Source organism: Pleurodeles waltl, chromosome 7 (genome assembly GCF_031143425.1).
Source record: "Pleurodeles waltl isolate 20211129_DDA chromosome 7, aPleWal1.hap1.20221129, whole genome shotgun sequence".
NCBI classification, from domain to species: domain Eukaryota; kingdom Metazoa; phylum Chordata; class Amphibia; order Caudata; family Salamandridae; genus Pleurodeles; species Pleurodeles waltl.
Window position 1 is genome coordinate 1,089,619,718 of NC_090446.1, and position 25,108 is coordinate 1,089,644,825.

Sequence of the window (25,108 nt, forward strand, 5' to 3'; positions counted from 1 at the left end):
AAACACTTTTTCCTCACATTTCGGTGACAGAAAGTTCTGGAATCTGAAGGGAGCCACAAATTTCCTTCCACCCAGCATTCCCCCAAGGTTCCCGATAAAAATGGTACCTAACTTGTGTGGGTAAGCCTAGCGCCCGTGACAGGATATGCCCCAAAACACAACGTGGACACATCACATTTTCCCACAGAAAACAGACCGTTTTTTTCCAAAGTGCCTAGCTGTGGATTTTGGCCTCTAGCTCAGCCGGCACCTAGGAAAACCTACCAAACCTGTGCATTTTTTTTTTAAACTAGACACCTAGGGGAATCCAAGATGGGGTGACTTGTGGGGCTCTCCCCAGGTTCTGTTACCCAGAATCCTTTGCAAACCTCAAAATTTGGCCAAAACAGCACCTTTTCCTCACATTTCGGCGACAGAAAGTTCTGGAATCTGGGAGGAGCCACAAATGTCCTTCCACCCAGTGTTCTCCCAAGTCTTCCGATAAAAATGGTACCTCACTTGTGTAGGTGGGCCAAGTGCTTGTGACAGGGAAGAGCCAAAAACATGTTGAAATTGAGGGGGAACCAAAGTGGGTTCAAAAGGGCAGTTTGAAAAAAAACATTTTTAGGCTGACAAGTGCAGCAGAATTTTTATCAGTATAGATGAGACAATGCTGGATGGTAGGAATTTTGTGGATTCCTGGAGATTCCGGAATGTTCCATCACAAAAATGTGGGAAAAATGTGTGATTTCCATCAAAGTTGGAGGTTTTCAGGGCATTGTGGGTAAGAAAATGGTGCGTGGTACCTGTGAAGCACACCACCCTGGAATCACCCAGATGTTTCATTTTCAGATGTGTCTAGGTCTCGTGGATTTTTCCCTCAAACCCAAACTATTCAAATATCCTCTTGCTTGCCTTGGGATAAGATGTTTTAGTGCGTGGGAAAGAGCTGAAAGACAGTTATCCCCTTCAGATGGGGTGGGGGCATAACCATGCCCATACTGGTTGGTAGCCACCACCCCACTACTTTTTTTTTTTAATTCCCTGGCATCTAGTAGACTTTCTGCCCCCCAGGGTGTGGATCGGGGGTAATTGTCCCATCTGCCCACTGGTATGGCCATACCCCACCCTTTTATTTTGAAATAAATATCTTCCCTGGTCTCTGGTGGGCTTTCTGCTTGGGGGCAGATTGGCCTAATAAAAATAGACTGATCTACCCTCAAAGGGGGCAGAAATGGCCTAAAATAAATTTGCCCCCCCCAGGGGAACAACCCTTGCCTAAGGGGTCACTCCCTTTGCGTGAAATTGACTCAAAAAATAAAGATCCCTGGTGTCTAGTGGTTTTTGTCCCCCTTGGGGGCAGATTGGCATGGCAAAAATAGGCCGATCTGCCCCCAAAAGGGGCAGAAATGGGCTGAATCTAATTTGCCCCCAAGGGGAGCGAACCTTGCCTAAGGGGTCACTCCCCTTGTGTGAAATTCGCGTTAAAAACAACCTCCCTGGTGTCTAGTGGTTTCTGCCCCCCTTAGGAGTAGATTGGACTCAAAAAAATAGGCCAATCTGCCCCCAAGGGAGGCAGAAATGGCCTAAATATCATTTGCCCCCTAGGGGAGTGACCCTTGCCTAAGGGGTCGCTCCCACCTCTAAAAAACAAAAAAACAAAAAAACAAACAGAAAAAATGGTCCCTGGCGCCTAGAGGTCTTGAAAAAAAATGCCCCCCTGGGGCGCGACCCTTGCCCAAGGGGTTGCTTCCCTTATGGAAATTTCCTGAATTAAAATAATCCCTGGTGTCTAGTGGGCATTTTAGCAGCCGGATCCCTTCACGATCCCACTGCTAAAATGCTCTGAGAGACTTCAAAGGGAAGGAAATTAATTTCCTTCCCTTTGAAGCCTCTCAGGCCTCCATCACATGATCGGAAGAGAAATGCAAATGCATTTCTCTTCCGATCGCGTGGGAGGGGGCCTCTGTGAGGTCAGCGTGCTGACGTCATAGTGGGGGTGGGGAGGGCTGGGGGTGGAAGGAGAAGGGCTTCCCCTTCCATCCCTGCCTTGGTGGGGTGGGAGGGAAGCCCCTTAGTGCTGAGGACGTAATGGTTACGTCCTCGGCACATGAGCACTGTGCCGCAGGACATAACCATTACGTCAGCGGCACAGAAGCGGTTAATGATAAAAATGATTACCTATTCCCAAATTCTCTCTGTCTGCTGGACAGGCAGCTTAAAAAGCACCTGAGGTTGTGTTGTGTCTCTTCCTGAAGCCTGACTGGGTAGCTGCCACCAGGGATTCCACTACTTGCAGCTGCGCGGCCTCGCACAATCCACCTTCACCTCCACATTGAGCAGCAAGATAAAGGCGATAGGATGCACAATCATTCAGTATCTTCCCTGCTCTGTACATGGGCAAAATTGGGGCTCGGCTAAGGTCATTGAGCAGTTTTTCCTCCTATCACTCCTGAACAATTCACCCGATGGAGTACTAGCTGTGCACAGAGACACTTAAAGAATTCTGGCAGAAAGCTGTTACCAGCCAGTGCGTTCTCTCTCTGTAAGTGAGACAGAGCTTTTGCTTTCGCTGAATCTGAGATCTCTGGTTCCAATGTTCCCCAAGCCTCTTCTCCCAAATTGGGGATGGAGAGTTCTTGGACAAAGACAAGCAACTCCATTGCATTGAATGATGTCTCTGACCTGTATGTCTCAGCAGTTGTGTTGCCATTTCCAGTACTATGCTTGTCAGAATCTCCACCATCACTCTGCGTGTCCCTCTGTCTATTAATCTATTTCTGTTCTTCCTCTCATCTTGTCAGCCAGCTCAAGAAGTTCCTTGCCTTGTTCAAATGCTCATAGACCAGCCCTTGTTTCGCTCATAAGCAGCCCTTAGCTTCCTGCTGCACTAGGGTTCAATAGTCCTCTCTATACTTTTTGATCCTAGTCACCAGTTCCAGCACTGGCAATGTGATGAATTCCAGGTCCCTCTGCAACAGTTTAATCTCCAAGTCCTGACACTCCAGCCCCCTCCTCTTTTTCTTTCCCACTGTATGGGATATCAGCTTCCTAAGGACCACTGTTTTGTATGACTCCCATAACACCATCCCTGAGTCCACTGACCACTTGTTGTCTTCAAAATAGCTTTTAGATGCCTTTGTCAGGTATTTGCACATATCCCAGTCAACTTGTGTTGGGTCTGGTCTCTATCCAGTCCTCAAATTCCCCTACTTCATTTGTCATTATGGAAGAGCGGTCTGAGATCCCTCTGGGCAGGTATGGAGTTTGCTGTACAAGCTGGATTTTTGCTGGGGGATTACGAGATAGTCTATCCTTGCTAGTGACTGCACAGCATTGGCCTCATACAGGTATTGTTGTGGGTACAACACCCAGGTCAAGCACAAGTCTGCCCACCCTATTGTACCTAAGAAGGTTGCCAAGTGTGTATCGGTATTGGAAACAGATTTGGTCTGAGTTAATCTGTCACTGTTATTATAAAGGCATCTTGTATGGTTCATACCAAATCACACATTTTCACCAGCCCAATGTATTGCATCCTAGGTGGGAGGTACAAAGTTATCAGGGAGAACCCATTCCAGATGCAAGCTCCTGCTGCCTGGCAACCATCCGGTATCACCCATATCTGTGTACCCTGGAAGGGAACAGTTTTACATAGCAGGAAACCTACCTCCCTGGAGTCTGATGTCTACTCTGTGTATGCCACCATTTTGTATCTCCCCTTATTGAGGAATCCTCATTTATTGCACACTACATGGATTTCTTGCAGCAGGACAACATCTGGGTTATGTCAGAATACAAATTTTGTTATGATTCCCCATTTTATAATATTGCCTCCCACCTGCGCTTTGAGGCCAATGCTGTCTATCCTGTAGGCCGTGCAGTTCAATGGTAGGGTTCAGTGCGATCTCAAATTCGTAGTGCATGCTGCCATCTAGTGCTAAAACTAATCACTCCACCCCAGTAAAACAAACCCTTCCCCTTTACTTAATGCTGTGAGCTTTGAGCTACCACACCCTACATGTGTGTCTGTCACCTTCCCTCAGTAACTAGTGTCCCAGCCTGCTCATGTGGTTCAGTGCTAGGTTGAATTAGGATGACCTGTGGTCCACAAAGTCATGAGCCAAGGAGATTGGCTGTCATGGGGGTCACCATTAGCGGCCTTCCCTGGTCATGTTCATTTACTATTGCTGTGTCAGGACTTACGCATTGCTTGAGCCTGGAGTCCGCTGAACGAGTGACGAGGTTCTTGTTCTTGAATGTTCGGCCTTGGCCCAGGTAGGGGTGACTCTTTCTGGTAACCACGGTGCTGCAGGCATTAGGAACGCCAAGGGCAGTCCGTGTCCTTCAGAAGTAGTGCCAGAGGGAAAAAACCCTAAAAAGGGGAAAAAAACCTCAAAAAGGGATTTCCTGGAACAACAGCAAAAATCAATAAGTAAAATATAAGATCAAAAAAGGAACAGGAAAACACTGGAACAAAAGTGTAACCAGTATCTGACACAAGGGAGAAGGAGCGAAGACACCCTCCAAACAGAAAGTGTTGCCGTGCAAGGAGGAAAAGAATCACAGCCCTTAAATACACAAAAAACAGGACGCGACCAACAGGAAGTGCAAGGACACCATATTAGATAGGGAAAAAACACATAGAAAGTAATGGTCAAGGAACCGTAGTGAGTAGGGAACCAATGCATGCTGCGAAGAGAGGGGAATAATGGGAAAGAAGGAAAAACATAAAGGGAAGCACAAATGAGGGCGACAGAAAGGAAGGACAACAATATCAGGTGAGTGGGGGAAAGGTTAGATGTGCAAGGAGGCTTGCCCCGCTGAAAAGAAATGAGGCCCCATGACCAATTTGGGGCCTCGAATGCTGCAAGAGAGACTGGAGGCGCGTCGCGTCACAGCGGTGCGCGCTGCGGCCCGAGCCGAGTGTTCGGCTCGCGCCGCGGCGCGACATGCTGAAGTTTAGCCATCCGTTGTTTCCTTGTTTAAATCCAGTGCTTCCCATCTGGTACTCATGCACCAAGCTTGACTGTTCTGGATCTTGGCCACCATCCATGATCTCTCACTGTTCGCCTGAGTTTTCTTGGAGTTGTGCCTTACCTGATGCTACACCCTCACCGTGGTTCCTGACTTCACCAGTTAGTATTTCCATTGCCATCAAGGGAACTGGCTATCTGGTTGCCTTTGGCCCCCATCTTTTTCCATGCTTTGGCTGCAGTTTCAAAGAAGTGGGAACCGTGGTTGTCCAGTCAGCACAGGATAGTGAGAAATAGCAGTACATATTTAAGATTCCAGCTTCTCAAGTGTCTCTTGACTTCAAAATATGTCTCTATCTGTTTCTCGACCTCCAGCCAGGTTACAATACTTGTGGGTCCAGGCCATGTAGAGGATGTGATCCCTCTTCTGGAAGTTGAGCAGCTGCAACACCATCACTCGGAGGGGTCATCTGAGGGTGAGGCCCACCCAACACCTGAAACTCCCGCCCTATTGTAAATATTTTGGAGTACTGTCCCACCAGCACCACAGTGCCAAGGCAGTCTTTGATATATAGGTCAAGGGATATATAGGTCAAGGGATGGACCCTCTGACTTTTCCGGGATTCCCACTATTTGGACATGGTTGTGGCATGAGCGGCGCTCCAGTGTATACAGTTTCGAGGCCAGCACTACCCTGTCAGCTTCCAATTTCTTGGGCACCCATCACCTAGGGTTTTCATTGCGTGATGGTCTGTACCGTGGCCCGCAACCATCTCAACCAGTTTTTCATGGTTTGTCTGCAAAAGGCCCATTTGTGTCACTGTCTCTGTCTTATGTTCCAATTAAGTTTTGGTATCCTTTACGGCTGCTAGTATCGCTGTGGTATGGGCCTAAATTGGATTGTTCCCCAGCCCCTAACTGACAGGCAGACTAGTCCTCCCACTGCCATGAGGAATTGTCTCAGTGGTCTTGCTTTGTGCCTTCTGCGTGGCCCTTTGTGATCTTGCAGCTTGCTGTACCCTCTGTGTGGTGCTGGTTAGCTTAGTCCTCCTTCAGGACGTACCGCTGGTCTTAAGCTGTCCCTATGCCACTTAGGGGGTCATTCCTACCCTGGCGGTCATAGACCGCCAGGGTAGGTGACGGAGGAAGCACCGCCAACAGGCTGGCGGTGCTTCCGGGGGCATTCTGACCGCCGCGGTAAGGCCGCAGTCAGAAAAGGGAAGCCGGCGGTTTCCCGCCGGCTTCCCGCTGCCCCAGGGAATCCTCCATGGCGATTCCGACCCCCTTCCCGCCAGCCTGGTTCTGGCGGTTTTCACCGCCAGAACCTGGCTGGCGGGAACGGGTGTCGTGGGGCCCCTGGGGGCCCCTGCAGTGCCCATGCCACTGGCATGGGCACTGCAGGGGCCCCCTAAAAGGGCCCCACATTGATTTTCAGTGTCTGCGTGGCAGACAATGAAAATCGCGACGGGTGCAACTGCACCCGTCACACCAGCAACTCCGCTGGCTCCATTCGGAGCCGGCTTCCTCGTTGCTGGTGCTTTCCCGCTGGGCGGGCGGGTGGCCTTTTGGCGGTCGCCCGCCCGCCCAGCAGGAAAGTCAGAATCACCGCGGCAGTCATTTGACCGCACTGCAGTGTTCTGGCGGGGGAACTTTGCCGGGCGGCCTCCGCCGCCGGCCGAAGTTAGAATGACCCCCTTAATGTCTTTCCAGCATGCTGCACTCATGCATCACCTCATTGTCTTCTGTGGGTCTGGTTTCAGTGCCACCCTGCAGCAGACATGCCACCCCGCCCAAGGAGGCCCACACCACCCCCCACCTGCGGGCCACCACCAGCACCCCAGCTGTAGTCTGCAGGGCAAACAGACAGGAGATATGCACTAGCCTCCCCACAGAGTGCCTTGGCTGCCACTGTGGGGCATATATAAGGACTTCTCTTTCTGGTTCTCTTTGGCCTTTCCTTCATTACTGGAGCACCCAGGCTGGAAGTTCTGATCATGCCGCCACTCTATGGCTGGTACTAGGCTAGTTTGGAAGGGCCAGGAGGGTCACTGCCATTTCATTGTGAGGCCACATGGCTCGTGCCACTGCTCCCAGTTCAGATCCTCTCCCAGAGTTGGGTTGGCTGCTCTTGTGGGTGCACACCCTGCATTGATGTTCTTCCTGCTTTTGTGGGAGCCTGTGTAGCTCCCCTGTTGTCGTGATGGTTGCTTCTGCGGCCGATGGTGCCAGAGCTCTTGCTCAAATATCCAAATGCATGTGGCTCCAGTCTTAACCCACACCACTCTACTAATAACATATTCTATTGGACCAATACTCTGTCCCTCTTTTGATTAATACAAAGAACATCAAAATACACACACATTTACACAACACAACCACATTGGACAATTCAAAACACACACACCTGCTACACATACACACACCACACACTCACACCATTATAAAACACCCACCCACATTACCCACAACCGCTTACAACACATTTTTGGGAAGAAGCAGAGAGAGAGAGAATAGCAAACACAACACCAGCATCCACAGGCACACAACACCATCACTTATACAACATCCACGCACCTCAAAGAATACACATCAACACATCACATCACACAGCACAACAAACATCACCTCACACATCACCCACACCACATTATGGCACCCCAAAGACACCGAGGGTTTTCTGAGGAGGAGCTCAGGGTCAGGTGGAGGAAATCATCCGGGTAGAGCCACAGCTGTTCGGATCACAGGTGCAGCAGACATCCATTGCAAGGAAGATGGAGCTATGGCGGAGAATTGTCGACAGGGTCAACACAGTGGGACAGCATTCAAGAACACGGGATGACATCAGGAAGAGGTGGAACGACCAACGGGGAAGGTGCGTTCTGTGGTATCCAGACACCAGGTAGCAATACAGAGGACTGGTGGTGGACCCCCAACTCCTCCCCCACAACTAACAACATGGGAGGAGCAAGTCTTGGCAATCATGCATCCTGAGGGTCTCGCAGGAGTAGCAGGAGGACTGGACTCTGGTAAGTCAAATCTTTACTACATTATCCCTCCACCCTACCTACATGCTATCATAAACTCCTAGCCAAACCTTCACACCCATCACCCCAACACCCCAGAGATACCCCAATATCACAATCCACACATCCCAAAAGCAAGGCCTGCATGTTACACCAATGCATGGACACCCATCACCAAAGCATCTCCAGTAGAGATACTCACCCAGGCCCCAAAATCACCAATCACACAAAGGCCAAGACAATAAGCCAATCTCAGGAGTAGAGGGTAACTCACACATTGCACAAGATGTCACACACAGATACAATAACTATGCATTTACACCCCAACAGGACCCCTACCCAACGTCACTGGCAGGAGGTGCCAGACATATCCAGTCCCCCCACAGAAGAGGCCCACAGTGACAACAGCAGCTCTGCACGATTGGATCAAGATGACCAGCCCAGCCCATCAGGGACCTCTGGACAGTCGGTTCCCCTGCCACTGTCACAAACCACCACTGAACCTCCCCCCTCAGGAAACACCACCACAGCACCCACCCAGCAAGCCCATCCCTCTGTCCCCAGGACACGTCAATCAGCAGTGTGTCCACCACTACAGGGACCCCAGGCAAACAATGGGCATGGTACTGGCCATGTTTCAGGAGACCCAGCGGCTGCAGGAGGAACAGTACCTGGGGATCAGGGAGGACTTGAAGTCCATTAACACCACCCTGGTCACCATTGCAGGGGTGCTAGCAGACAAGGCCAACACCATCAGGGACACAGTGGCACTCCACCACTAGCCTGAACGATGAACAGCCCTCCACCTCCACTGGCGCTAGTAGACAGGAGGTCCTGCCACAGGACCAACAGGCCACCAGCATCCCACCTCCTGCAGAAGGAGAACCAGCCTGCAAACGTTCCCTGAGATGCAGGAAAAAGACAGAGAACATTGCCAAGACCCCCGCCAGGAAATAAGACTCTCCTGATTGTCACCCTTCTGTCCCACTATGTCACCCTGACAACCTTGAACTGCCATTACTCCACTTCCTATGTCCCCTTGGACAATGCACCTTTGATACCAATAGACTGGACTCCACCATGGACTTTCCTCCACCTTCACCACAGCCCATTGCACAGCCCCCTCCACTTCTCAGCACAGACATAAACACACTTGAATCACAAATCAATCTGGAGTCAGTCTGTACTTTCACAAATGTGTTTTTGCAACCTCTCAGAAAAATAGCAATGTCAATGTTCATTTCCACATACCAATGTTCGACAGTTGTTGGGCAGCAGAAGGCAGAAAGTGGTACCCAGATCTGTGAAATGGAAAGCCAAAGTGAACTGTCAGGAGCCATACACAGAGGTAAAAAGGCAGAATCATGCAATGTCCTACTAAAGTATGAAATGAGAGGAGCAGTGCCAGTCTCTTATCTGTGTCTCATTGGAAGTATTGCATGATGATGTTGTTTCAGTTGTCTATATCTTCTTCTTTTCTGCACTGTCCACAGGCTCCACAGCTGCAACAAGACCAACATCAGGCCCATCCTCCTGCAGAAAAGGCACCTGGCGTTGCAAAGCCAGTTTGTGCAAAACGCAGCATGCCACGATGATCTGGCACACCATCTTCAGTCAGTAGTATAGGGAGACACCTGTCAGATGGAGGCACCGGAACTTGGCCTTCAGGCCTCCTAGTTCACCCATGTGCCTCATTGTAGCGTTCCTCTGCCCTTGTCCTGGGATTCCTCACTGGGGTCAGTAGCCATGACAGGTTGGGGTAACCAGAGTCACCTACAAATATCAAGGGACAACCTTTAGACACACACCAACCCTTAGGGACTATCTCATACCCAGACACCTATGTAAACTGTGTGAGGAACTTGGGCTCGCCTATTAGCCACACCCGGTGCCTCTGGAGTTGCCCCATCACATAAGGGATGCTGCTATCTCTCAAAATGTAAGCGTCATGCACTGAGCCAGGATATTAGGCATTCACATGGGAGATGTACTGGTCTGCCAAACACACCATCTGCACATTCATGGAATGGTAGATTTTGCGGGTTCTGTACACCTGTTCATTCCTGCGTGGGGGAACAAATGCCACATGTGTACCATCAATGGCACCAATGATGTTGGGGATATGTTCCAGTGCATAGAAGTCACCTTTCACTGTGGGTAAATCCTTCACCTGAGGGAAAACGATGTAGCTGTGCATGTGTTTCAGCAGGGCAGACAACACGTTAGAGAACATTGACTGTGACATCCCTGATGCCATGGCCACTGTTGTTTGAAAGGACCCACTGGCCAGGAAATGGAGTACTGACAGGACCTGCACTAGAGGGGGGATTCCTGTGGGATGGCGGATAGCTAACATCAAGTCTGGCTCCAACTGGGCACACAGTTCATGGATTGTGGCACGATCAAGTCTGTATGTGATAATAATGTGTCTGTCTTCCATTGTCGACAAGTCCACCAGGGGTCTGTATACCAGATGATGACGCCATCTCATCATCTGCCCCAGTGGACGTGCTCTATGGAGGAGAAGGGTTAGCAGAGGGTCATACACCACATAGGTTTCACAAGGGTGTTTTGAACAATTGTGATGTAATCGGTGTGTTGTGCTGTCTGTCCGTATTCCTGCACTAAAGTGATGTGACGCAGTTAGTTGCCCTGCCATATGGGCCCATGAAATGGCGGCTGCCTGACCTGCAGGAGGGACAAGGGGAAATTAGGTAACTGCGCTGGCATTGTGCAGCGTCACGGTAGGTGGACGAAGGCCGCGGCACATTTCAGCATTGGTTATCATTGGCCTCTATGGGTTCCAGGAGCTAATGACGACCTACGCCGGTGAGAACGGTACGCACCGCCACAGACATGACAGCCATTTTAGATCTGTTCACTCACTTGATACCTGACCTTCAACAGGAGAGGACCTACACTGCAAGTGCTGCTGTGACCTGAGTCTGGAAGCAACAATGGCTACAGTGTCTGGGGAAAGGGCCCCTGCCTTCACTGTGGGGTAGTTGGACAAACTGGTGGGTGGTGTCCTCCCCCAGTACACGCTACTCTACGGTCCTCCAGACAAACAGTTGAGTACACTGTGAGCATGATGGATGGGACATGAATGTATGGAGTGACGTGAATGGAAGATACGGGGTGGGTAGATTCCTGCATGTGAGGATGGACAGTGTATGCGTTTCTGGGCCAGGGTGGGAAGTTGTGGGCAAATGAGCAAGAAGAACCGGACGGAGGAGTAAAATCCATTCTTACTTCACTTTTCCTCTAGGTCAACGCCCACCTGAAGAAGGGTATTTGGCGTGCCATCGCCAAGGAAGTGCGGACCCTGGGGGTCTATCATAGACGGAGCACCGACTGCTGCAAAGATGGGAGGACTTGCGCTGCTGGTGCAAAAAGACGGTGGAGGCCCAGCTGGGGATGGCCTCCCAATGTGGAAGGGGTGCCCGTCACACCATGACCCCCCTGATGTACCGGATCTTGGTGGTAGCATATCCTGAGTTGGATGGGCGCTTGAGGGCATCACAGCAGCCACAAGGGGGTGAGTACAGTCTCATTCAGCTGACTCTGCGCGCTTCATGAGGTTTCTGGTTGGGGGAAGTGGACTGTGGGTTCCCCTAGGCCAGGGCAAACATGCCAGGGTAGATCCATTGTTAGGCAGGCTCAGTGGCACTCCAACCCCAAAAGTAGTAGTGGGCATCTACACCTAGTCAGGCTCCTGTGAGTTCCAGGTGTGCATCAAATGGGTCTAGGCACAGTCCCCCATGGGCATGTGATTTCCCCCTGAACTGTTAGTGCATGGCCTACTGCATAGGGCTGCTCCCTGTATTGTGTCTGCCAATGGTGGTGTTGTTGCTGGCATTGACCATGTGTCTCTCCTGTCTTTCCTCCCTTTTTTGTTTTGTCACCCTGTCCTTGTGTGCATTAGCATCATCTGGTGGAGGAGCATTGGCACCGGAGCAGGAGGGAGCTGCAACCCACATGGCCAAGGAGGGTGAATGTACGGAGACTGAAGGTACCAGTGGGACAGAGGGTGAGGGGAACTCCACGACGGGGACAGGAGGAGACACCAGTGACAACGACTCCTCCTGTGATGGGAGCTCCCTTGCGGTGGCGGTCACCTCTGTGCCCACCGCATCAACAGATACAGCCGCCACCCCCACTACCAGCACCACCCTCCCAGCAGCCCCAGGAAGGTGTGCATCTCCTTCGCCCCAGGCACCTCAGCCCCTGTCCCAGTCAGCCCTGCTGCCCTCAGTGAGGAGGCTATTGACCTCCTGAGATCCCTCACTGTTGGGCAATCAACCATTCTGAATGCCATCCAGGGTGTCGAGAGGCATTTGCAGCAAACAAGTGAATACCTGGAGGGCATTCATTCTGGCATGGCAGCCCAACAGAGAGAATTTCAGGCTCTGGCCTCAGCACTGATGGCAGCAATTTTCCCTGTGTCCAGCCTCCCCCTCCAACTTCCACTACCGAGACCTAATCCCCTCTACCTCATCCTATCCCAAGCACACTGACAGACCCGCATGCACAGTCATCAACACACAAGAGTGGACATGGCAAACATAAGCACCACACATCCCACAGGCACTCACACAAGCACCATACTCATGGAGACACACCAACATCCACTGCCTCCACTGTGTCTCCCTCCCAGTATCATCTCCACTCACACCTGCATGCACTACATCCTCAGCCACTACCTCCATCATCAGCACACCCATCACCACACACCTCACATGTGCAATCACCACCCCACTACCATTCACATGTCCCATGTGTCCTCTCCCAGTGTGTCTGTGAGCCCTCCTCCCAAAGTACACAAATGCAGGCACACACCCACTCAACAGCCATCCACCTTACAACAGCCTCCAACCCATGCACCTTCACCCAAACTCAGCAGACGTACACCTCCTAAGAACACTACCTCTTCCTCCACTCCCAAACCCCCTCCATCTTCCCGTCCCAGTGTGTCTAAAAAACTTTTCCTCGCTAACATTGACCTCGTCCCTACACCTCCCCCCTGTACTTCCCCAGGGCCAGGATGTCCAGATCCCAGCCCAGCACCTCAGCCACGAAATCCTCGAGCACTGTGGTCCCTGCAAGTCCAGTAACATCGCGGGCGGCACCCATCAGGGCAGCTAGTATGCCACCTAGTGAGGCCAAGGATCACCCTATTCCACCACCTGCCAAGGTGAAGAAGGGGCCCACATGCCGTAGGGAAAAGCCGCACCAACCAACCAGCATGGCCTCCTCCAAGACAAAAGAGGACAGTGCCAAGGTCCCAGGAGCGACTTCCAAGGTGGGGAAGGGACACAAGGATAAAGGGAAGTAAGCTCAGGGCACGGAGCCTCCGGGTGAGGGACAGGTGTCACCCGTTCTGCAAGACAGGACAGCAACCTGTACGGCAGTGGCCACTGCCGCAACCACCGCCACCTGCTCTGCCACCTGCACCGCCACCTGTGCCGCCTCCTGCACCGTCACCTGCACCGCCACCTGCACGTCTGGTGCCTCTGCTACTGTCCCCGGCAACATCCCCAGTGGGCAGCCACTCGAGGCTGCAGGAGATGTCCTGCTGTCTCCCTCCACAGGTGCTGACATATGCACCACCGGCAGCATCTCTGCCACAGACACCGCCGTAACCTCCGCCTCCTGCCCCATGACGTGCTCAGCCAGTGCCACCAAAGCCGACATGAACATCATCCCCAGTGGGCAGTCGTCCAAGGCTGCAGGAGACGTTCTGGACCCTGCACACGCTACATGAGGCAACACAACCAGCACTGGCTGTACCAGCAGTTGACAGGAAAAGTCGCCGCAGGGTGGAGTGTGTCTCTGCCTCCATGGAGTATCATGCTACCTGTTCCCAGACAATCTCATGGCTCTGACACCCAGGGGAGGGAATGGGAACTGCCACACACCATGTGCAGCACTCTGGGCACAAAGCCCCCTCCAAAACCAGTGGAGAAAAGCATTCACTACCCCAGTCTTTGGCAGGATGAAGAACTCTGGGCACCAGGCCCCCTCAAGAACCAGTGGATAAATGCATCCACTACCCCAGGCCTTGGCAGGATGAAGCACTCTGGGCACCAAGCCCCCTCCAGAACCAGTGGAGAAAAGCATCCACTACCCCAGTCCCTGACAGGATGAAGCACTCTGGGCACCAAGCCCCCTCCAGAACCAGTGGAGAAAAGCATCCACTACCCCAGTCACTGGCAGGATGAAGCTCTCTGGGCACCAAGCCTCCTCCAGAACCGGTGGGGAAAAGCATCCACTAGAGAGACTGTGGCCTTGTACTCCCCAGGACCAATCATTGGGCAAACCACTCACTTGAGAGACTTGAGAGACTGTGGCTTTGCACTCCCCAGGACCAATCAGTGGGCAAACCACCCACTTGAGAGACTTGAGAGACTGTGGCTTTGCACTCCCCAGGAGCAAGCAGTGGGCATGGATCCTCCTTGAGGAGCAGTGGCGTCGTCCCATCATCCATCTATGGTGCCCTCCTCCCCTTCCCCCTGAGGTGCCTGTTTTTTTCGACCTGATGCCCCTGCAGTGTTCTCCCTCTTTTGAGACAGGTATCATGTGTGGGCTTCGCCACATGCTTTTTGGGACCAGTGGTCCACGGACAATGAATGGAACACTATCCAGACTTGTGTAGTTGCTGTAAATATTTGTATATATTGCTCTTGTACAGACCTGTTGCCCTATCTCGATTTTCGATGATTACACTTGTTACAATCATTTCATTTGGTCCTTGCGTTCTTCCAGAGGGTTATGGGGTGTATATATAATGATGATGCGTGTATTTGTGTGTATGGTGTTGTGGGTGAGGGTGGGGGTGGGGGTGTTTTTTGTTGTGTATGTGTGTCACTCTCTTTTTCCTACACCCCTCTCCTGTGTTCTAGGTGCAGTACTCACCGTGGTCGCTGCCGCCGTCTTTGATGTTCATGGTAAAAGAGGAGGTAAACCAACATTGGTAACACCTGTAGTTCGGGCTCCATGGCGTTCTGGTTCCTTGTTGGGTGTCGAGAGGTGAGTGGTTTCCGATCCAAAGACTGTTTCCGCTGTGCTTTTGATGGCATTGGTACCGCCCTGAAAAAGCGGGCGGATTGGTGCCTTGTAATACAGTGAGCGGTACATTGTATTCTGCCTGTCTGGTGGCGGTTACTGCAGCGGTGTTTGTTTCTACCGCCGTGGCAGTCGGTATGTTAAAGTGGTTGTCTGTGTTGGGGGTTTTCGTGGTCGTGATTCCATTTTTTTTACCGCTGGCCTGTTGGCATTATTACCGCCGCTTTAACACCGACCGCCAGGGTTGTAATGAGGGCCTTATTGTCTTAGGTTATGAAAATAACAATTTGAGCTACACATCTACATTTATACTAATCAGAAGGCCATAACCCTATTAATGGACATCATAATACACATCTTTTCTGTATTATTGAGTTTCTGAATGCTCCTAAAGGTTAACCATGATTAGAGATGTTAACAACGAGATCATAACAACCATCTCAACTAATTATGACACCAACTCAACTCCCCCATCTCCTCCATGTCATCTATGCACTCATTAGAACAGGGAACTGGACATCCCATTAGTCAGGTTCATTGCCATGTCCTTCTTCCAATCATTTTCTCAGTTTAGGTAGGCTACAACAAAACAACAGTGCACACATTGACATGAAAAAATAAGACCTCACCAGAAAAAAACAAAGGGCCAGATGTAGGAAGCAGTTTGCACGTCGCAATCAGCTAGTTTCGCTGTTTGCGATGTGCAAACTGCACTTTGCAATGCACAAAACCCATTATGCGATTCGGTAACCTGGTTACCGAATCGCAAAACGGGTTTGCAAGTCGCAATTAGGAAGGGGTGTCCCCTTCCTAATTGCGAGTCGCAGTGCAATGCAGGATTGCTTTGTGACCGTGAACGCGGTCGCAAACCAATCGCAGTTAGCATCCATTTCAAATGGGTGCTAACCCATTCGCAAAAGGGAAGGGGTCCCCATAGGACCCCTTCCCCTTTGTGAATGGCATTAAAAACATTTATACAGAGCAGGCAGTAGTCCAAAGGACCACTGCCTGCTCTAAAAAAATGAAACAAAAACGTTTCATTTTTTAGTTTTGTAATCCATTTCATTTTCCTTGCTGCATTACAAAAAAAAAACTGCTTTATTTAAAAGCAGTCACAGACATGGTGGTCTGCTGTATCCAGCAGGCCACAATCCCTGTGAGTTCCACGAGTCTCAAGGGGGTCGGAAATTGCAACCCACCTCATGAATATTCATGAGGTGGGCATTTGCGACCCCCTTGCGAGTCGCAAACAGATTGTCCTTTGGACCGTTCTCCCTGTGAGTGCTTCGCACCCTATTTAACTTTCTAAGTTAATTCGTATTCGGGTGCCACACAAACTTTTTGCACCTCTGAGATACTTCTATTAATTTTACTCATCTCTACCTTTCTCATGCTCATACAGGTTCCTTGCTATTAGGCTTATCAGGGCCTACCTTACTTTACTTGGTCTCCACACGGACCTAAAGCACTCGTTGACTTGAAACTACTACCTCAAATCAACCTTCTACATTGCAAGGTATTTTTACACATGGGTTTCCATGACCCTTTACTTACTGTTGCTGCTATATTTCTATGCTTTATGGTGGCCAAACCACTGCCATTGTATCTACTCTTCCAGAGCTCTACTCCCTTGCCTTACCACGGGCTTCTCAAGATTGTCTAGCTGGCCGGACGGCCTAGGTATAACCTTTATATTTTGTTATCACTCTTTTTATTCACTCTTCATTCTCTAACCTTGATCTTGTAATTCCCATACAAGCCCTTGCTTGACCACTTTAAATACTTCCTTCACTCACTTTAGCACTTAGATGATGAATACTCTACCTTTGCTTCATATACTCTTTCACTAGAGGTGTCCCTCCATTTGCTTAAACGTACCAGGGTTCTTTGCCTTCACTCACATTGCCATGCTCACCATATATCTCTCTTCTACTACACTCTCTCGGGTTGCACATTTTTTACTGCTCCCCTTTTGCTTGCACCGGTTCAAGGTTACTATTTGACACTCTTGGTGTCTTACCTAATTTTGGGTATCAATATATACAAAGCTTGTCTTTATCATTGTATTGCAGCCTTGATGAAGTCACCTGAGTGACGAAACACATGTTGGCTATATTTTGAAGAACGTGCATTCTTGAGGCAGACTGTGTCTGCAATTAAAGACATTTTTCTCCAACAAGTTCGGGATCTTCACGTATTCTTTCTCCAACTTTAACCGTTCTACCAGGGATACCTATCCTTGCTACGCTATTGGACTATTTACATCTGTGTGCTGTGGTCACATTGAAACTGTTGTTACTGTGTACTCTTGTACTCAAGTTTGTGCCTACTGGGTAGTAAGGCACTTGACCATTTGGCACCAGACTCTTACTGTCCTTACACCCGACAACTGTATGTGCTTTACTTTCCAGATGTGCGGCACCTCTCACCCTTACTACCCCAATTCAGCTTCGAGTCGCAAACAGTGTCAGGGACACTGTTGTGCATAGGGTTTTGCGACTCGCTCTGAGTCGCAATTTGCGAGTCGCAAAACCCAACTTACAAACATCTGGCCCATAATTCGTTGCATGAGGTGCAATTACATGCCTCCCACTTCAGTACTGCCACTTCCTACAAACTAAAGCACAGATCACTCATTCACTTCTCCAATTGAACTTTATGGACTCAAACTGAAATTGAACCAAAGCTTTTAGACCACAGACTTCTCCTCTTTCCCAAAAGCACCTTACTCTTAGTACCTGTCAACATTTCATTTGGGATGATGTCAATGATCACTTTGTCCCCTAAGGCACCTCACAAACCTGAATGTGATGCAATAACAGAATCCATGATGCATCCCTTGCCGCAGTGTCTAGAACCAGGCACACAAATGATAAATAGAGACCAATTAAAAACCTCTTAATGTAAAGCCCTTTCACTTACACAAGCTTCCCTATTGACCAATTGGTCTAACGTCTTTAATTCCGCCAACATGCCAATAGAAGAGTAGATGACATTGGGTGCACACATGGTGCATCTCGGACACTCCTGTTGGTGTGCTGATCTTTCTTAGAGCTACTAAATTATTTGAAGTATCGCAAAGGCTGTAAAGTGGGGCCAGTGACATTACGTGGCCTTACATTTTGCCCTCCTAGGCTCCAAGATGCAGGCAGATATTCTAGAATTTGAATGTTTGATACATAAGGAGACAAAGTAGACATATCAGAGTGCACTTTAAGCTGTTATTCTTCTTCAGATATGTATAAAGCCTGATTTCGGGTCATTAGCCTAGCAATGGCTCTGTTTGACTTCTAACACTGTCATAGGCACGTTTAAGTTGAAAGCTGATCGAATGGGCAAATAAAAGGATTTAACAGAACATAAACCCACGACCATTTGCTGTCAGGCTTGGCAACATGCAACGATTTTGCATTAAATGTCTAATCTCCCATCTTGAGGATTCACAGTTCTGATATGTTCAAGATGAGGGTATTCTCTTTAATTTAGACTGAGGTGTAGTTTGTCCATTTATTATTATTCCTTTGCTTATATTTTCCTTTTGCACACTGGCAATTATATCTAACGTTGGAATTTTACCTTTAGTGCAGTATGATTTTTGCATTGATTGCTGTTCCTGACAATGCTGATCATCTAAATAGTTCACATGCCAGTTTCCCTGTTGAGGATATGGCGGTGATGATTATGATTGACTCATTGCTTTACAGAGGATTGAGCAAAAATATTTCAAGGTTTATTGGGTTTCCCCCTTCACGGTTCCAACTGATAGAGGGAGATTTAATGGTAAAATTTGTCTCAGGTTGTACTTGTTCAAATAACACAAGAACGGCCAGAATGTCCTTTTAGAGTGATTCAAGATGTTCCTCTTCATGCAACTCACAATACTCTGCTAATTGAATGGGGAAACCATAGGCACATGAATATTTTCAGTATCTTCTAGCATCCTCCCCAAGATAGTTCTAGTGCAGGCAAAGGGCGATATTAGCTGATATGAAGACATTTTTGGAACCAGCTGTTAATTTTACTTTTTCAGCACAGAATTTGTCCATAGTTACTAAAATATCCCCACTGTCTGACGTGTTTAGGTAAGTTAGACATCTAAGAGTTGTGTTATAATACACAGGAGCCTGCAAACCTTGTATGAAAGTCCATCACTAATTTCTTAATTGCAGCCACATTATGATGTCTACTCACCTGTGTTAAAGAAATGATGTAGTTACTGACCTGAAGAAGGTTACTACTGACATCACAATGCCTACTGTCTGAGCTAGCAGCCAGCGTGGAAAGAAGTCACAGAACACATTACAGCTTGCAGTTAAATCAACAAAATCAGGAACTGACTTTTTCTGACACATTTTCTACAAAGAAAAAGTGATCAGCAGAAAATTTTGATATATTGGTAATGACATCACTATGATGTCAGTGGTGGAATGCACTTGCTGTTTGGAAGGTGTAGCACTTGAGGAGAAAAGCAATTGGCGTGAGAGGTTGGCTGAGGTCTTTATTTTGTACCGAATTGATCTCAAAATAGAGAAATGTAAATTCTTTATACCCAATATTGCACATTTGGACCATTGTCTCAGGGGAATGCATACAACCCAATCAGGATCTTATTGATGCCATCAACAACATGCAGAGTCCCTCACAAAGAGGAAATTATGAAATTTCAGGGCATGACAGAATATTATGACAAACCTTTTTCAGTTTCTGCTTGGAAGTATAAGAACATGAGGGATTCTTGAAGAAAGGAAAATTAGTTTGTATGTTGTGAGAAGTGTGAAGAAGAGTAATTAGGCCTGAAGTCTTGCTTGTGTAATATTCCATGTTTTAGGAGTTTTGAGCCAGGACAAAGGACCACGTACTGACCAAAGGACTGACACCGGTTCCAAGAGACGTGGTGGCGTACATGGTCAAGAAAGATCTATACTATTTATTTACAGAGCATTGAGGAGGGCAGAGTTAAGGTACTCAGTAATCAAAAAAGATGCTCTGGCCATGTATTGGGCTGTGAGGAAACAGACATTTTTTATGGCGAAATCACTTTGAAATAAAGACAGATCATAAACCTTTGAAGGAGAGCCTTACAAGCAAGTCAAATTACAGCATTTCCATGAGGATTTGTAAATAGATGGTTGGCCTTCAAGAGTTTGACTTGATATTTTGTATGTTCTGGGAGGTTAAGAACTCGATAGCAGATTGTTTTTCCAGGTTGTGTGAAGACAATAAGTTGAACCCATCACTGAAAGGTGACGATCTGAAAGTTGCATTGTGGGAGGATGATTGGAAAGTTTATGAAATTACAAACGGCATCATGCAGAAGAGAGAGGTAGGAAGAAATGCAGGCTGATTCAGTTTTGCAGGAGGTGACACGTAGAATAAAAAGGAGAATAAAAGGGAGAATAAAAGGGAGTTGATGTGCAAAAAATAAGTGTGTGGATGTAGTTAAATTGTGTTGGAGTGTCAAGCAGGAGTTCAGCAATAAATACGTTTTTTTGTTGAGGGGAAACAGTCTGGTGCCTCCAAAAGGTTTGAGAAAATGAATAATTGAGAAAGCGCATTAGAGTCATTTGGCAATCTTGAAATTTAAAGAAAGAGAGTGCAAAGATTACTGGTGGCCGGGAATAGATTCAATGGTTGAATGAATGGTAAGAGCCAGCTGTGAATGTCTGAATAGTGATAACATTCTGAAACATTGCACACAACCCCTGGGCCTGAGTAAACTGACATGGGAAGAGATCGCATTAGATATTGTGGGGCACATTAAGATGTCGAGTGTGGATCGATATAGCTTGTGTTACATTGATTATTCCAGTCTCTAAGAACTGGGAGAAAGTGGCAAATCGCTTTAATAGCTGTATGCGTGAAGTCAATGAGTGGATGGGCCTAAATTGGCTAAAGTTGAACAGCGACAAAACTGAAATTTCATGCTTAGGCTCTGGCAAGGAGTTATGGAACTCACGCTAGTGGCCGCCTGAATGTGGAGAGCTCCCTGCCCCTGTTGCTACCACTAGAAATCTGGGTGTCATTTTTTACAACTGTCTTTCTTTTAAATTTCATGTAAAAGCTATCATCAAAACCAGTTTCTGGTTTACAGAAAGAGTGGATAATTATAGTAATTTTGGCACTGGTAATATCTAAATTGGATTACTGTACTGTACTGCTCTGCTCCTGAATTTGGATAAGTTTCTCATAGGAAGCTTCATCTGATCCAAAATGCAGCTGCCCGTTTCTTATTGAATCTCCCTTGCTCGGCCTTAGGCAGTAATTGTCTGAAAAATTTGCACTGGTTACCGATTGTAAAGCACATTAGGTTTAAAACTTTATGTTTTACCTATAAGTCTGTGAACGGATATGGTTCTGAATACCTATCCTCAAGGCTACATTGGTATAGACATAATCGGCAACTCAGATCTACTGGAGCTTTCATAATCCCGGTCCCTCGCACTTACAGGGTTAAATAGGGGTGATAAGGTCTTTACGGTGGCTGCCGCCAGATGCTGGAATTCACTCCCTCTGTCCATAAGGAAGGAACAAAAGTTTTTGGCCTTCAGGAGATTAGTTAAAACCTGGCTATTCACACATTAAGGCCCTCATTACAACCCTGGCGGTCGGTGTTAAAGTGGCGGTAATACCACCAACAGGCGGGCAGTAAAAGAAATTGGATCACGACCATGGCGGAAACCGCCAACACAGCCAGCCACTTTAACACTGCGACCACCACGGCGGTAGCAACAAACACCACGGTGGTAACCGCCAACAGACAGGTGGAAGACAATGTACCGCCCACACTATTAAAAGGCACCAATTCACCAGCTTTTCCGGGGCGGTACCAACACCATCAAAATCACAGCAGAAACAGTACACAGAAGGGAAACCACTAACCTCTTGACACTCAACAAAGAACCAGGACGCCATAGAGCCCTACCCATATTGCTGTATCTATTATTACACCACGAAGTGAAAGAAGGCGGCGGCGACGACGGTGAGTACTGTACACATGGGAGGGGGAGGCAAAAGAGAGTGACACACACGCGACATGTAACACCCCCACCCACAACAACATACACACACACATCCAATAACATCACAGATACACCCCGCCACCCCTTGGATGAACGCAAGGACCAAACGAAATGAGTTTAACTAGTGTAATATTGGAACAATCAGATAGATCAATAATCAGTATACACAAATATTTACAGCAAGTACACAAGTCCGTACACTGTCCCATTAAATGTCCATGGACCAGTGGTCCCAAAAAGCATGGGCGAAGCCCACACATGTCACCTGCCTCAAAACAGAGAGAACACTGCAGGGGCATCAGGTAAAAAAAACAGGCACCTCAGGGGGAAGGGGAGGGGGGCACCTCAGCCGGATGATGGTATGACACCACTGCTCCTCGAGGGGGCTCCATGCCCACTGCCTGGTCCTCGGGAGTGCAAAGCCACAGTCTCACAAGTCTCTCAAGTGGGTTCACTGCCCACTGCTTGGTCCTGGGGAGTGCAAAGCCACAGTCTCACAAGTCTCTCAAGTGGGTTCACTGCCCACTGCTTGGTCCTCAAATTGGATGCCTTCCTTCACTGGTTCTGGAGGGGGCATTGTGTCCAGAGTGCTTCATCCTGCCAAGGACTGGGTGAGTGGATGCCTTTCTCAACTGGTTCTGGAGGGGGCATTGTGCTCAGAGTGCTTCATTCTGCCAAGGACTGGGTGAGTGGATGCCTTTCTCCACTGGTTTTGGAGGGGGCATTGTGCCCTTAGTGCTTCATCCTGCCAAGGACTGAGTGAGTGGATGCATTTCTCCACTGGTTCTGGAGGGGGCTTTGTGCCCAGTGATGCTGTACCTGGGGTGTGGCAGTTGACTTCATCTTACCTAGGTGTCTTAGCCACGCCATGTACCTGGAACAGGTAGCATGATACTCCATGGAGGCAGAGCCACATGCCATCCTGCGGAGACTTAGGCTGCCAATTGCTGGTTCGTGTCAGTGCTGGAGGTGGTTTCTCAAGTGGTGTGTCCAGGGTCCAGGACATCACCTGCAGACTCTGATGGCTGCACACTGGGGATGGGGCTGAGGTCTGACAGAGTGGCATCCACTGTGCACGTGGCGGTGCTGATGGTGGTGCAGGTGGGGGTGTTTGCAGCAGAGATGCTGGCAGTGCTGGCCGTGGGTCAAGTGACTGTTGTGGTGGATGGAGACACCATACCGTCTCCGGCAGCCTCGGATGGCTGATCCTTGGTGAGGATGCTGAAGACTGACGTTGTGGCAGCGGCGGTGCAGGTGGTGGAGCAGGTGTCTGTGCAGGTGGCAGTCGGAGCGGCGGTGGTGAATGTGGTGCATGTGGCTGCCATCCCTGATGATATAGTGGTCACCAGGCCCTCACCAGGAGACATCGTGCCCAGAGGTGATGTGCCCTTTGGCTTGTGGCCCTTCCCCATCTTGACAGTTGCTGCAGGGACCTTGGCACTGTCCACTCGGTGTTTGGGCGAGGCCTGGCTGGGTGGGTGGTGTGACTGGCCCCTGCTGGAAACCAGCCCCTTTTTGACCTTTGCAGGTGGTGGAATAGGTGGTCCTTCTTTTCTGTCGGTGGCACACTGGCAGCTCTGACGGGTGCCCCCTTAGACTGTACTGGAGTAGCAGGGACCACAGCTGATGCAGATTTGGTGGCTTAGGTGCTGGGCTGGGATCTAGACATCCTGGCCCTAGGGGAAGGACTGGGGGGATGTGTAGGGAAGAGGTTAATGTTAGCTAGGAAACTTTTTTAGACACACTGGGACAGGAAGATGGAGAGGGTGTTGGAGTGGTGGAAGAGGTAGTGGTTGTAGGAGGTGTACGTCTGCTGAGTTTGGGTGAAGGTGCATGGGTTGGGGGCTGTTGTGAGGTGGATGGCTGTTGAGTGGGTGTGTGCCTGCATTTGTGTACTTTGGGAGGAGGGCTTACAGACACACTGGGAGAGGACACAAGGGATGTGTGAATGGTAGTGGGGGTGGTGATTGCACGTGAGCGGTGTGTAGTGATGGGCGTGCTGGTGGTGGAGGTAGTGGCTGATGATGTAGTGCATGCAGGTGTGAGTGGAGATGAGACTGGGAGGGAGGTGGAGGACGTGGAGGAGGGGAACACAGTGGAGGAAGTGGATATTGGTATGTGTGCATGGGTGTGGTGCTTGTGTGAGTGCTTGTGGGATGTGTGGTGCTTCTGTATGCCTGAGACACTTTTGTGTGTTGATGTGTGTGCATGCTGTTCTGATGGTGTGCTTTGGATAGGCTGAGGTAGAGGGGATTGGGTATTGGTAGTGGAAGTTGGAGGGTGAGGCTGGACACAGGGACAATGACTGCCATCAGTGCTGAGGCAAGAGCCTGCAATGCTCTCTGTTGGGCAGCCACACCAGAATGAATGCCCTCCAGGTATGCATTTGTTTGCTGCAAATGCCTCTCGACACCCTGGATGGCATTCAGAATGGTTGATTGCCCAACAGTGAGGGATCTCAGGAGGTCAATAGCCTCCTCACTGAGGGCAGCAGGGCTGACTGGGACAGGGCCTGGGGTGCCTGGGGCGAAGGAGATGCCCACCCTCCTGGGTGAGCAGGCACAGGAAACACGCTGGGGGGCTGCTGGGAGGGCGGTGCTGGTAAGCGGGGTGGCGGCTGTACCTGTTGTTGGGGTGGGCACAGAGGTGTCCACCACCGCCAGGGAGCTTCCATCAGAGGAGGAGTCGCTGTCATTGGTATCCCCTCCTGTCCCCGTCGGAGAGCTCCCCTCGCCCTCCATCCCACTGGTGCCTTCACCCTCCATGGATTCACCCTCCAGGGCCATGTGGAATGCAGCTCCCTTGGTCGCCGGTGCCTCAGCTCCTCCGCCAGATGATGCTAATGCACACAAGGACAGGATGACAAAACAAGAAGGGGGGAAGACAGAAAACACACATGGTCAATGCCAGCAACATCACTACCGTTGGCAGACACAACACACAGGGAGCAGCCCTATGCACTAGGCCATGCACTAGCAGTTAGTAGGGAATTCACCAGGCCATGTAGTACAATGTCTAACACCATTTGCTGCACACCTGGAACCCA